Raw genomic sequence first — 14874 nt, 5'->3', positions numbered from 1 at the left:
GGTGAGGTGGCTCAGGGCACCAAGCACTACCACCCCAGCCTCACTTTCAGCTTATCACTCCTTTACCACGCAGGGCAAGAACCCAAGCTGCTGGGAAGGCAACGCCATCTGGGCTCCACTTTCAATCGCATCCTTAATTGCTCCACAAATGGTGGAAGGAACTAATTTTAGTGTCTCGATCATTAAACAGCTCACCGTTTAGCGGAATGAATGAGCCTCGCTTAATCTGGGTTGGAAGCCTTGTTCTGACCTTTCCTAGCTATTGGAACTTTGTAAAGGTTAGTTACCCATTCTGAGCTCTTGAGTTCTTAGAAAACAGGCGACTTACGAAGTCACTGTGTGGATTGAATGACACAGTGAAGAGGAAATAGTCAAACACACACACACACACACACACACACACACACACACACACACACACACACACGTGAGAATGAGCATTGACATCACTACCAGAAGTCATCGTTAGCTTTTAACTTTTATAGTGTGGCTAGCGCTCTCTCGGAGGAAGATAGGATTAAGTGCTGCTGTGCTTGGTCAGTTTTAAAGCTCATAAGTGACAATAGTCACACAAGACCACAGTGGAGCTGAAAACTTCCTGTGCCTTGTGCACATTTTCGTGGTGCTGCTGATGTGAAGAACACATACTATGTATAGAGCGGAATACACGGTGGTGAAGTCAGCTGTTCCATTTGTTTTTGCATTTATTAGAGGACAGTTTTTACTGTTGCTTTAGGGCAGTCCTTCTCAACCTGTGGCTGGTGACCTTTTGGGCAGTTGTATATCAGATACCTCACACATGATTCACAAGAGTAGCAAGATTACAGTTTTGAAGTATCGATGAAATGATTTTATGGTTGGGGGTTCACCACAACATGAGGAACTGTATTAAAGGGTGACAGCATTAGGAAGGCTGAGAACCTATGGATTAGAGATTACTTCTATTTATTTAAGCAGGCATATCGTACAACAGTAAGCTGTCTTTTTTTCTTTTTCTTTTTCTTTTTTTTTTGGTTCTTTTTTCCGGAGCTGGGGACCAAACCCAGGGCCTTGCGCTTCCTAGGTAAGCGCTCTACCACTGAGCTAAATCCCCAGCCCCAACAGTAAGCTGTCTTATGCCCCAGGAGCCTCCTGCCTCTCATGTTTGGCATATCCTAGGACTGCATCAAGAGGCCATGCCAAGTGACTGAGCTTTACAATCTAGGTTTGGGTAAGTATTGACTCCATGATGTTAGCACATTGATGGGGAGCCTAAGGTTGGCACAGTGGTGGAGGAGCCTAAGGACACATTTCTCAGACTATCCCCATCACTGAATAAGGCACAACTGCATTGAAGAATAACTTGGCCACATTGTTCCATATGATGTGGTAATAGTAATTGACTGTCCTTACTCACTGGTTAGTACTCGTAAAGTGTAGAGCACAGTGAGTGAACTCTAGTGCACACTACAGAGGTTACTGAAGAATGTTGGGTCAATATTGGCATACCAACATTCTAATAAATAATCTATTAGGGCTAGTGAGATGGCCCGATGAGTAATGCACGTGCCACCAAATCTGATGAGACGATCCCATAGTGGAAGGAGAGAACCGAGTCCTAAAAGTTGTCCTTTAACAGCCACAGAGGCATTGTGCATGCATTGTGCATGCTCACTCAGGGGTGTGTGTGTGTGTGTGTGTGCGCGCGCGTGTGCACACGCATGTGTGTGCGCATGTGTGTGTGTATGTGCATGTGTGTGCCCACATGCACATGCACAAGCACAAGCACACATACATGCGTGCACACACATGTAAACACATATGCACGCATATATGCGTGCACCCATATGCACACACACATGCACACACACTAAAAGCCATCTTTACAAACAATCATTTATTATGATTAATAATTGTTGAAAAAGGAACTATCATTCATCTAGAATTTATTGGTGGGTTACTGACCTTGGCATTAGACATAGTGCTGGATTCCAGACGTGGTGGGACTCTCTGGAAGATTCAAGTGTCATTATGAAGGAAAGAGAACTCCTTGGGAAATGGGTAACACTGAAAAACGATGCTGGAGAACTTAAATCCGGGACACGAAATCTGAGCTTTAGAAGTCTAGAGAACAGAGCGTACTCTTTTCATGCAAACCCAAAAGTTTTAAATATCCGATCACCAGGCTTCTGCCAGAAAAATCTATATTTTTGTTTTGTTCTTTTAGACAGCTTTGAGACAGGTGCCCTTTCTGGTCAACCAGTATTTTCTTTTCATTCCAAAATGAGAAGAGCTGACACTAAAACTTGGCACACAACAGATGCTGGCCTTGAACTCTTGGCTGTGCTGTCTCTGCCTCCCCAAGTGACGGACTTACAGGAGTATACTAACCACCACACCTAGGTAAAAGCTTCCTTCATGAAGAGGGCGAGAGAAGCAGTAGTGTGAGCTAGCTCCGGTGTGGGGCTGGATGCTGCCTGTGCACCAAGCAGGGGAAACTGGCAAGCACTGACTGTTGAGGCAACAGTGAAATGGCCATTCAGTTGGTTGCCAGCCTGCAGACTATCAGCGTCCACGAAGGGTTCACACAAGGAAAGTGGCTTTGCCTTAGATCACTTGGAAATAACAGCACACTTATGTGTGCATATGCATTTGATTTATTTTGGTTTCTCTAAAAATCATTTGGGATCTTATAGAGAACTTGGAGAATTAAATGGTGGTTCTGCACAAGATCTTAAATGCTGATTCTCACAGAATTTACATAAGTGGCTTATCAAAAAATAGAAATAAGAGATTGCATATTTAGAATTTCTTAGGAGAGTGCGGAAGTTACATTGCTTCAGGAGCCAGGAGCACTGGGGCTCTCAGTGCAGAGGCTATGGGTTTTTCTAAAGTTAGATCTCGAAATCAACCTTCCTGAAACAAAAACTCGGAAGGCTGCAAAGTTCAAATGCTCCCAGCTGTGCAAGCACACAGGTCCATCAGAGGAACTTTCATTTTAAATCTTGGAAGAGAACAGAAGGCATTTGACGCTTTTCTCTCCTTCTCTTACACACACAGACACACGCACACGCACATGCACACACAACTATAAACTCTTTTAAACAGTAAGTAAAGTTTCGAAAAAAATAATGATGATGATGATGATGATGATGATGATGATGATGATGATGATGATGATGATAGACTATAAGAAACTCTACTCTGGATTGACTTCCCTGAATTCTTGTGGGAGCTGAAAATATTCTGTGTAATCTTAACTGCTCCAAATTCCTATAATAATAATAATAATAATTAATTATTATTGTTGTTGTTGTTGTTGTTAATTAGGTTTTAAAATAAACTCAGGAAAGCAGAGCTTTAACCTGTGGAGGAGAAAGCAAGGGGGTGTGGCATGTGCCAAGCACACTTTCAGCATAGAAGTTGGTGCTCTACCTGTCCTGACCTATGACCCTGTATTCACCCTGCCCAAGACCACCCACCATTTTCAGAGGAAAGCACAGGTGTATGTGCCTAATGGCACGTGGCTATCACAGGGCTAATGTCTTGAAATTTGTCCACCTAATGCCTCGGCTTTAGCCTCATCAGTTTGTGATGTTTTCTTAGTTAGGATTTGACATTTGTACTCTACGTCAGCCATGTAGGCAGAGGAGAGTTAGATTCCCCGCTGCCTCATTCTCTGACGCTTGTTATTATTACAGAGATTTCATGCCCAAAGCCCAAAGAGCCCCTCGGGTAATTTAAGCCATGCCATCTCCTTGCCTAAAGTCGCTTTCCATACCCGTAATCTTGTGCTGTGTTAGAGATCCTACTATCCATAGGATCCCTAGTGCTTTGAGGCAAACATCTGCTTTTGACTTAGCTTCACCCTTTAAAAGGAATACAGTCTCAAAGAAGAAACTTCCTAATTATGGATTAGTTAGACCATGATGTCAATAATTAATCATTTACCCTTTCCCTTCTCAGAAGGGGCTGGTGTAGTCCACAGGGAAAGATACATTGTATGGCTTACAAGCTGTGGGAACAGTTTGCAAAAGCTGTCTGGGAAATCACTAACAAAGGAAGGCATTAGCAATCTAGTTTCAAGTTTAGGATACAAATTAGTCACTGTCAGAGGTATCCATGCTTTTAGGCTGGAGAGCTCTTAGCTTTGCTGAGCTTTAGGCAGAAATAACACACATGAAGTTTTGTGCTGAAATTCTATGGAGTGACTGGGATAGAAACTTACACCAGTAAGCTCAGAAAGGAATGGTCCACACAGAGATCAGGATAGCCCAGACAGGCTGGGAACTCTGACAGTCTCACCAACTGCCTGATGGGAAAACCAGCAACCCCTCCACATAGATCTTGATAAAAATGGTCATCAACATCTATGCTTTGAAAAAAATTGCAAAAGCCAGTTATTTCTTAGAGTAGAGGTCATTTTACAGGGAAAGAAAATTAAAAAGTGAAATCACGCTAGTTTAGGAGTTACTGTCCTAGAAAGAAGTGCTGAACTCCCCCCCCCCCCCCCCCCCCGGGACTGGGGACCGAACCCAGGACCTTGCGCTTCCTAGGTAAGCACTCTACCACTGAGCCAAATCCCCAACCCCAGAAGTGCTGAACTTAAAAACACAAAATGCTGTTTTAACCCTGCACTAGCCACTAATTGGTACGCTCAAAGCTAGAAAGCTTAATTTAAAAGTGTTTTTATTCATTCTTCAGTAATTGCCTTGTGTACATATTTTGATCACATTCACCTCCTTTGTCCTTTCTTGTCCCCTCCCACTCCCTTGGAGCCCTCTTCTTTCCAACAAGCTACCCCCACACCACCTTCAGGTCTTTCGTTTCCGACCCACTGAATTTAGTCAGGGTTCCTTATGTGAACATGCATGGGGGCTATTTACTGGACCAAGGGCTACTTACTAGTGGCTACTCCACTGAAGAAAATGACTTCTTTCTGCAACAACCATTAATGACCAATAGCTCCTGAGGGAGGGGCGGGGCTTGTGAGCTCCTTGATCGTCCCTGTTTGAATATTGGCGAGCTTAATCTTGAACGGATCCTGCCTGGCAAGTAACCACAGCTGCTGTGAGCTTATGCAGTAGTCATGTCATGTCCAGGGGACAGCATTTCACAGTGCTGTCTCTGTCTCCAGCCCCTCCCTCTTATGCTCTGCCCCCTCACCTTTGATGCTCCCTGGGTGCTCTCTCTCTCTCTCTCTCTCTCTCTCTCTCTCTCTCGAGCGCACACACACACACACACACACACACACACACACACACACACACACTGTGGATATCTCATTTAAAACCTACCACTCTACAGTCACTTTCTAACATTTTCACCAATTGCCTCCAGTAGCCTCTGCCTACTGCAAAATGAAGGTCTGTCAGCCAAGGTTGAAAGCAGCCCCAACCTGTGGCTGTGAGAAAAAAATAAGAAGTCGATTTGACATTAAACAACTTAATTGTTAACCTCACTTTCCCAGTCTATGAAAACGGGTTATTAGTAATGTAAGTTACTTAGCCCCAAGAGTTTTTACACAGATTCTAGACTGTTTTGTGATTCGCTGTAGGTACCCAGGGGAAAGAGGGATGTAATAGAGAAGCCAGCAGCAACTTGAACCCTGGAACAAACCCTTTCACACAAAGTCAGCTCCTTCTTGCTCTGTTTGACTTTATTTAAATCTCTCAGTATAATGTTTATACTTCTTTATCTAGCTCTGAGGGATTCCCACAAAACTGCCATAAATCGAACACATTTTAAAAGTACTTTCTTAAAAAAATAAAGTACTTTCTTGATATTAAGGTCTTTAAGGCATGTGTGCTGTAATGAATTAATATCACAGTTGTAATTTTTCCAGTTTAGCTAGAGGGAATTCCAGGCAAACACAGGCAAAGCACCCGTGAATAACCAAGGAAAGCATCTATTTAGAAAGGCTGACTGTATTAGGCCCTGTATGCTGGTTCCTCATCAAATTAAAAAAAAAGTGAGCAAAAGGGAAAAGATAACCTAAAGCAATGTGTGTGTGTGTGTGTGTGTGTGTGTGTGTGTGTGTGTGTGTGTTGTAAGCCTGACATTAGGGCAGGATGTCCTGAGCAAAATAACTAGAAGAATAGAATATAAAATTGGGAAGGGGCTCGGTTCTTTCTTTGTCCCCAGTGTGTAAGATCCAGGTAACTCCATGGAGGGTTACAAATTTACTTTACACCATGGTCTCCCACATGCCCTAGCAAGGCAGCTTGCTGGCACACATAATTTAGAGTCTCACACGTTCCTTGTTGACTTGTGCTCAAAGGCCTGGTGTTGCTTATTTCTCAACCCATCGCCTTTAATAAGCCAGTTTGGTCAATAATTCAGTAGAGGTAAATCGCTGGCAGTCAGTACCAGAGAGCTTCCCTATGACCTCACTGTGTAAAATCATCATTGCCACCTGGCTGTCTGTCCGCCTGGCTTCACTTCTATCACGTATATGTGTATGTGTCACTCAAGAAGAGGCCCCTGAACTTTGCTTTGCTCTGCATCAGACCTATCTTTATGTCATCAACATTTTCCCATATCATTATCTTTGTAGGGTATTACCACCGTATCTACTTTTTTTTTCCTGTACTTTCTTTTTTTTTATTTTTTATTTTTTTTTATTAACTTGAGTATTTCTTATATACATTTCAAGTGTTATTCCCTTTCCCGGTTTCCGGACAAACATCACCCTCCCCCCTCCCCTTCGTTATGGGTGTTCCCCTCCCAAACCTCCCCCCATTGCCACCCTCCCCGCATAGTCTAGTTCACTGGGGGTTCAGTCTTAGCAGGACCCAGGGCTTCCCCTTCCACTGGTGCTCTTACTAGGATATTCATTGCTACCTATGGGGACAGAGTCCAGGGTCAGTCCATGTATAGTCTTTAGGTAGTGGCTTAGTCCCTGGAAGCTCTGGTTGCTTGACATTGTTGTACTTTTGGGGTCTCGAGCACCTTCAAGCTCTTCCAGTTCTTTCTCTGATTCCTTCAACGGGGGACCTATTCTCAGTTCAGTGGTTTGCTGCTGGCATTCGCCTCTGTATTTGCTGTATTCTGGCTGTGTCTCTCAGGAGCGATCTACATCCGGCTCCTGTCGGTCTGCACTTCTTTGCTTCATCCATCTTGTCTAATTGGGTGGCTGTATATGTATGGGCCACCTGTGGGGCAAGCTCTGAATGGGCGTTCCTTCAGTCTCTGTTTTAATCTTTGCCTCTCCCTTCCCTGCCAAGGGTATTCTTTTTCCTCATTTAAAGAAGGAGTGAAGCATTCACATTTTGATCATCCGTCTTGAGTTTCCTTTGTTCTAGGGATCTAGGGTAATTCAAGCATTTGGGCTAATAGCCACTTATCAATGAGTGCATACCATGTATGTCTTTCTGTGAGTGGGTTAGCTCACTCAGGATGATATTTTCCAGTTCCAACCATTTGCCTACGAATTTCATAAACTCGTTGTTTTTGATAGCTGAGTAATATTCCATTGTGTAGATGTACCACATTTTCTGTATCCATTCCTCTGTTGAAGGGCATCTGGGTTCTTTCCAGTTTCTGGCTATTATAAATAAGGCTGCGATGAACATAGTGGAGCACGTGTCTCTTTTATATGTTGAGGCATCTTTTGGGTATATGCCCAAGAGAGGTATGGCTGGATCCTCAGGCAGTTCAATGTCCAATTTTCTGAGGAACCTCCAGACTGATTTCCAGAATGGTTTTACCAGTCTGCAATCCCACCAACAATGGAGGAGTGTTCCTCTTTCTCCACATCCTCGCCAGCATCTGCTGTCACCTGAGTTTTTGATCTTAGCCATTCTCACTGGTGTGAGGTGAAATCTCAGGGTTGTTTTGATTTGCATTTCCCTTATGACTAAAGATGTTGAACATTTCTTTAGGTGTTTCTCAGCCATTCGGCATTCCTCAGCTGTGAATTCTTTGTTTAGCTCTGAACCCCATTTTTTAATAGGGTTATTTGTTTCCCTGCGGTCTAACTTCTTGAGTTCTTTGTATATTTTGGATATAAGGCCTCTATCTGTTATAGGATTGGTAAAGATCTTTTCCCAATCTGTTGGTTGCCGTTTTGTCCTAACCACAGTGTCCTTTGCCTTACAGAAGCTTTGCAGTTTTATGAGATCCCATTTGTCGATTCTTGATCTTAGAGCATAAGCCATTGGTGTTTTGTTCAGGAAATTTTTTCCAGTGCCCATGTGTTCCAGATGCTTCCCTAGTTTTTCTTCTATTAGTTTGAGTGTGTCTGGTTTGATGTGGAGGTCCTTGATCCACTTGGACTTAAGCTTTGTACAGGGTGATAAGCATGGATCGATCTGCATTCTTCTACATGTTGCCCTCCAGTTGAACCAGCACCATTTGCTGAAAATGCTATCTTTTTTCCATTGGATGGTTTTGGCTCCTTTGTCAAAAATCAAGTGACCATAGGTGTGTGGGTTCATTTCTGGGTCTTCAATTCTATTCCATTGGTCTATCTGTCTGTCTCTGTAACAATACCATGCAGTTTTTATCACTATTGCTCTGTAATACTGCTTGAGTTCAGGGATAGTGATTCCCCCTGAAGTCCTTTTATTGTTGAGGATAGCTTTAGCTATCCTGGGTTTTTTGTTATTCCAGATGAATTTGCAAATTGTTCTGTCTAACTCTTTGAAGAATTGGATTGGTACTTTGATGGGGATTGCATTGAATCTGTAGATTGCTTTTGGTAAAATGGCCATTTTTACTATATTAATCCTGCCAATCCATGAGCATGGGAGATCTTTCCATCTTCTGAGGTCTTCTTCAATTTCTTTCCTCAGTGTCTTGAAGTTCTTATTGTACAGATCTTTTACTTGCTTGGTTAAAGTCACACCGAGGTACTTTATATTATTTGGGTCTATTATGAAGGGTGTCGTTTCCCTAATTTCTTTCTCGGCTTGTTTCTCTTTTGTATAGAGGAAGGCAACTGATTTATTTGAGTTAATTTTATACCCAGCCACTTTGCTGAAGTTGTTTATCAGCTTTAGTAGTTCTCTGGTGGAACTTTTGGGATCACTTAAATATACTATCATGTCGTCTGCAAATAGTGATATTTTGACCTCTTCTTTTCCGATCTGTATCCCCTTGATCTCCTTTTGTTGTCTGATTGCTCTGGTTAGAACTTCAAGAACTATATTGAATAAGTAGGGAGAGAGTGGGCAGCCTTGTCTAGTCCCTGATTTTAGTGGGATTGCTTCAAGTTTCTCTCCATTTAGTTTAATGTTAGCAACTGGTTTGCTGTATATGGCTTTTACTATGTTTAGGTATGGGCCTTGAATACCTATTCTTTCCAGGACTTTTATCATGAAGGGGTGTTGAATTTTGTCAAATGCTTTCTCAGCATCTAATGAAATGATCATGTGGTTCTGTTCTTTCAGTTTGTTTATATGATGGATCACGTTGATGGTTTTCCTTATATTAAACCATCCCTGCATGCCTGGGATGAAGCCTACTTGATCATGGTGGATGATTGTTTTGATGTGCTCTTGAATTCGGTTTGCCAGAATTTTATTGAGTATTTTTGCGTCGATATTCATAAGGGAAATTGGTCTGAAGTTCTCTTTCTTTGTTGGGTCTTTGTGTGGTTTAGGTATAAGAGTAATTGTGGCTTCATAGAAGGAATTCGGTAGGGCTCCATCTGTTTCAATTTTGTGGAATAGTTTGGATAATATTGGTATAAGGTCTTCTATGAAGGTTTGATAGAATTCTGCACTAAACCCGTCTGGACCTGGGCTCTTTTTGGTTGGGAGACCTTTAATGACTGCTTCTATTTCCTTAGGAGTTATGGGGTTGTTTAACTGGTTTATCTGTTCCTGATTTAACTTCCATACCTGGTATCTGTCTAGGAAATTGTCCATTTCCTGCAGATTTTCAAGTTTTGTTGAATATAGGTTTTTATAGTAAGATCTGATGATTTTTTGAATTTCCTCTGAATCTGTAGTTATGTCTCCCTTTTCATTTCTGATTTTGTTAATTTGGACGCACTCTCTGTGTCCTCTCGTTAGTCTGGCTAAGGGTTTATCTATCTTGTTGATTTTCCCAAAGAACCAACTTTTGGTTCTGTTGATTCTTTCTATGGTCCTTTTTGTTTCTACTTGGTTGATTTCAGCTCTGAGTTTGATTATTTCCTGCCTTCTACTCCTCCTGGGTGTATTTGCTTCTTTTTGTTCTAGAGCTTTTAGGTGTGCTGTCAAGCTGCTGACATATGCTCTTTCCTGTTTCTTTCTGCAGGCACTCAGCGCTATGAGTTTTCCTCTTAGCACAGCTTTCATTGTGTCCCATAAGTTTGGGTATGTTGTACCTTCATTTTCATTAAATTCTAAAAAGTTTTTAATTTCTTTCTTTATTTCTTCCTTGACCAGGTTATCATTGAGTAGAGCATTGTTCAATTTCCACGTATATGTGGGCATTCTTCCCTTATTGTTATTGAAGACCAGTTTTAGGCCGTGGTGGTCCGATAGCACGCATGGGATTATTTCTATCTTTCTGTACCTGTTGAGGCCCGTTTTTTGACCAATTATATGGTCAATTTTGGAGAAAGTACCATGAGGAGCTGAGAAGAAGGTATATCCTTTTGCTTTAGGATAGAATGTTCTATAAATATCCGTTAAGTCCATTTGGCTCATGACTTCTCTTAGTCTGTCTACATCTCTGTTTAATTTCTGTTTCCATGATCTGTCCATTGATGAGAGTGGGGTGTTGAAATCTCCCACTATTATTGTGTGAGGTGCAATGTGTGTTTTGAGCTTTAGTAAGGTTTCTTTTACATATGTAGGTGCCCTTGTATTTGGGGCATAGATATTTAGGATTGAGACTTCATCTTGGTGGATTTTTCCTTTGATGAATATGAAGTGTCCTTCCTTATCTTTTTTGATGACTTTTAGTTGAAAATTGATTTTATTTGATATTAGAATGGCTACTCCAGCTTGCTTCTTCTGACCATTTGCTTGGAAAATTGTTTTCCAGCCTTTCACTCTGAGGTAATGTCTGTCTTTGTCTCTGAGGTGTGTTTCCTGTAGGCAGCAGAATGCAGGGTCCTCGTTGTGTATCCAGTTTGTTAATCTATGTCTTTTTATTGGGGAGTTGAGGCCATTGATATTGAGAGATATTAAGGAATAGTGATTATTGCTTCCCGTTATATTCATATTTGGAAGTGAGGTTATGTTTGTGTGCTTTCATTCTCTTTGTTTTGTTGCCAAGATGATTAGTTTCTTCCTTCTAGGGTATAGCTTGCCTCCTTATGTTGGGCTTTACCCTTTATTATCCTTTGTAGTGCTGGACTTGTAGAAAGATATTGTGTAAATTTGGTTTTGTCATGGAATATCTTGGTTTCTCCATCTATGTTAATTGAGAGTTTTGCAGGATACAGTAACCTGGGCTGGCATTTGTGTTCTCTTAGGGTCTGTATGACATCTGTCCAGGATCTTCTGGCCTTCATAGTTTCTGGCGAAAAGTCTGGTGTGATTCTGATAGGTCTGCCTTTATATGTTACTTGACCTTTTTCCCTTACTGCTTTTAATATTCTTTCTTTATTTTGTGCGTTTGGTGTTTTGACAATTATGTGACGGGAGGTGTTTCTTTTCTGGTCCAATCTATTTGGAGTTCTGTAGGCTTCTTGTATGCCTATGGCTATCTCTTTTTTTAGGTTAGGGAAGTTTTCTTCTATGATTTTGTTGAAGATATTTACTGGTCCTTTGAGCTGGGAGTCTTCACTCTCTTCTATACCTATTATCCTTAGGTTTGATCTTCTCATTGAGTCCTGGATTTCCTGTATGTTTTGGACCAGTAGCTTTTTCCGCTTTACATTATCTTTGACAGTTGAGTCAATGATTCCTATGGAATCTTCTGCTCCCGAGATTCTCTCTTCCATCTCTTGAATTCTGTTGGTGAAGCTTGTATCTACAGCTCCTTGTCTTTTCTTTTGATTTTCTATGTCCAGGGTTGTTTCCATGTGTTCTTTCTTGATTGCTTCTATTTCCATTTTTAATTCCTTCAACTGTTTGATTGTGTTTTCCTGGAATTCTTTCAGGGATTTTTGCGATTCCTCTCTGTAGGCTTCTACTTGTTTATTAATGTTTTCCTGTGTTTCTCTAAGGGAGTTCTTCATGTCTTTCTTGAAGTCCTCCAGCATCATGATCAAATATGATTTTGAAACTAGGTCTTGCTTTTCTGGTGTGTTTGGATATTCCGTGTTTGCTTTGGTGGGAGAATTGGGCTCCGATGATGCCATGTAGTCTTGGTTTCTGTTGCTTGGGTTCCTGTGCTTGCCTCTCGCCATCAGATTATCTCTAGTGTTACTTTGTTCTGCTATTTCTGACAGTGGCTAGACTGTCCTATAACCTGTGTGTCAGGAGTGCTGTAGACCTGTTTTCCTGTTTTCTTTCAGCCAGTTATGGGGACAGAGTGTTCTGCTTTCGGGCGTGTAGTTTTTCCTCTCTACAGGTCTTCAGCTGTTCCTGTGGGCCTGTGTCTTGAGTTCACCAGGCAGGTTTCTTGCAGGGGAAAAGTTGGTCCTACCTGCAGTTCCAAGGCTCAAGTTTGCTCGTGGGGTACTGCCTAAGTCCTCTCCGCTGTGGCAGCAACCGGGAAGATCTGCGCTGCTCTTTCCAGGAGCCTCCGTGCACCAGGGTTCCAGATGGCGTTTGGTGTTTTCCTCTGGCGCCTGGATGTGCACAGAGTGCAGTCTCTTCTGGTTTCCCAGGCGTGTCCGCCTCTCTGAAGGTTCAGCTCTCCCTCCCACGGGATTTGGGTGCAGAGAACTGTTTATCCGGTCTGTTTCCTTCAGGTTCCGGCAGTGTCTCAGGCGCAGGGGTCCTGCCGCTCCCGGGCCCTCCCCTACGGGAACCCAGAGGCCTTATACGGTTGCCTCTTGGGCCAGGGATGTGGGCAGGGGTGGGCAGTGTTGGTGGTCTCCTCCGCTCTGCAGCCTCAGGAGTGCCCACCTGATCAGGCGGTGAGGTCTCTCTCCCACGGGGTTTGGGAGCAGAGAGCTGCTGCGGTCCGGGATCCGCCGGTGTCGAAAGACAATATTCCGTATCTACTTTTTAATATGGATTTAAAGTATTTGACCTTTCTTCTGTTGAGAGATATGTATTTTTCTTCATTTAAAATAATGATGATGAGCCAGGTGTGGTGGTGGCACACACATTTATTCCCAACACTCAGGAGGCAGGGGCAAGTGGGTGGATCTCGGTGAGTTCAAAACCAGCCTGGTCTACAGACTAAGTTCCAGGACAACCATGGCTATTACACAGAGAAACCTAGTCTCAATCAAAACAAAACAAAACAAAAACAAAATAAAAGTAATAATAATAGTGACGATGGTGATGGTGGTGGTGGTGGCGGCAGCGGCGGCGGTGGTATACTCAGGTACAGTAAATATTCCATGTCTGAAATCCCAACTGTTTGAGAGGCTGAGGCAGGAGGATTTCTTGAACCCAGGAGTTGGATACCAGCTTCACAATTTTCTGTCCATAGTTAGTTAATTAACTCTGTGATTACATTTCCTTTTGCTTCATTTCCTAAGTAAATTTTCCTGGGAGTAAAAATACGAGGACAGGATGTACGATCTTTTCGTAGGGATACGATCTTCACCATCACCTGGATCTGCTCATTCTCCACTAAAAACCACATCAGCAACTTGGCAGACTAATCCCTATTCCCAAGGCCAGGGACCCGAGACTCTATCTCATGCAACACCAGTGTTCTTTCCCGAACATTCTCTTTCCTTTTGCTTTGTGTTCCTTCCTCAAAATTAATTTCCAACACCTCGGGGTTGCTCTGCATTTCCTCGATCACCCATGCAGTTAAAATGTGTTTTATCGGTACAATGAGCCATTTGTAATGGTTTCACATCAAACATTTCCCTAGCTTACTCTTGAAGTGGCTTGAAAATGGCTTTCTCCTTTGGTTGATGACAAAACTCTTCTAGGACCAGTTCCCATATGTTTACAAGTTCCCTTTTTATTTAATAAAATCTAGTAAGAGTTGGGGGAGAATGCGTTTTCCTCATGTTTGCACACAACATCTGACTGCAAGGTGCTCCGACATTTTTTTTGCCGTGAACTCTGTCAATGTTATTCAGGAGAGTAGGTTCTGCAAAGACACTCCTGTTATTCTGGGGGTCTGAAATGGAAACTGGGAGGGAGATGCTCACTGTCAGCTGCTGAGTTGGGATAGGGACTCCTCTGCAGCCAAGGGACTCTCTCTGCTTCTTGTGTCCTTGCTGGGGTGGGTGGTCCAGGATTTCTTATTCCTTGTAGGCCATGTAGGCCATGATGTCCACCACCCTGTTGCTGTAGCCATATTATTGTCATACCAGGAACTGAGCTTTATAAAGTTGTCATTGAGAACAATGCCAGCCCCAGGATCAAATGTGGAAGAGTGGATGCCATTGTTAAAGTTGCAGGAGACACCCTGGTCCTCGGTGTAGCCCAGGATGCCCTTTAGTGGGCCCCGGATGCCTGCTTCACCACCTTCTTGATATCATTGTACTTGACAGCTTTCTCCAAGCAGAGTGTCAGATCCACAGCCAGACCCTTTGGGGATAGGAAGGCAGAAGGCTATGCTGGTGAGCTGCCTGTTCTGCTCTGGGATGACTTTTCCCACAGCCTTGGCAGCACCAATGGATACAGGGTGGATGTTCTGGGCAGCCCCACAGCCATCACACTACAACTTTCCAGAGAGGCCACCCACAGTCTTCTGAGTGGCAGTGATGGCATGGACTGTGGTCATGAGCCTTTTCATGAGGTCAAGGTTGTCAGGGATGACCTTGGCCAGGGGACTAAGCAGTTGGTGGTATAGGAAGCATTGCTGACAATCTGAAGTGAGTAGTCATAGTTCTCATGGTTCATACCCATCACAAACATGGGGACATCAGCA

This window comes from Rattus norvegicus, chromosome 7 (assembly GCF_021556685.1).
Source record: "Rattus norvegicus strain SHRSP/BbbUtx chromosome 7, alternate assembly SHRSP_T2T, whole genome shotgun sequence".
NCBI classification, from domain to species: Eukaryota; Metazoa; Chordata; class Mammalia; order Rodentia; family Muridae; genus Rattus; species Rattus norvegicus.
Note: the sequence above shows the minus strand (reverse complement) of the source record.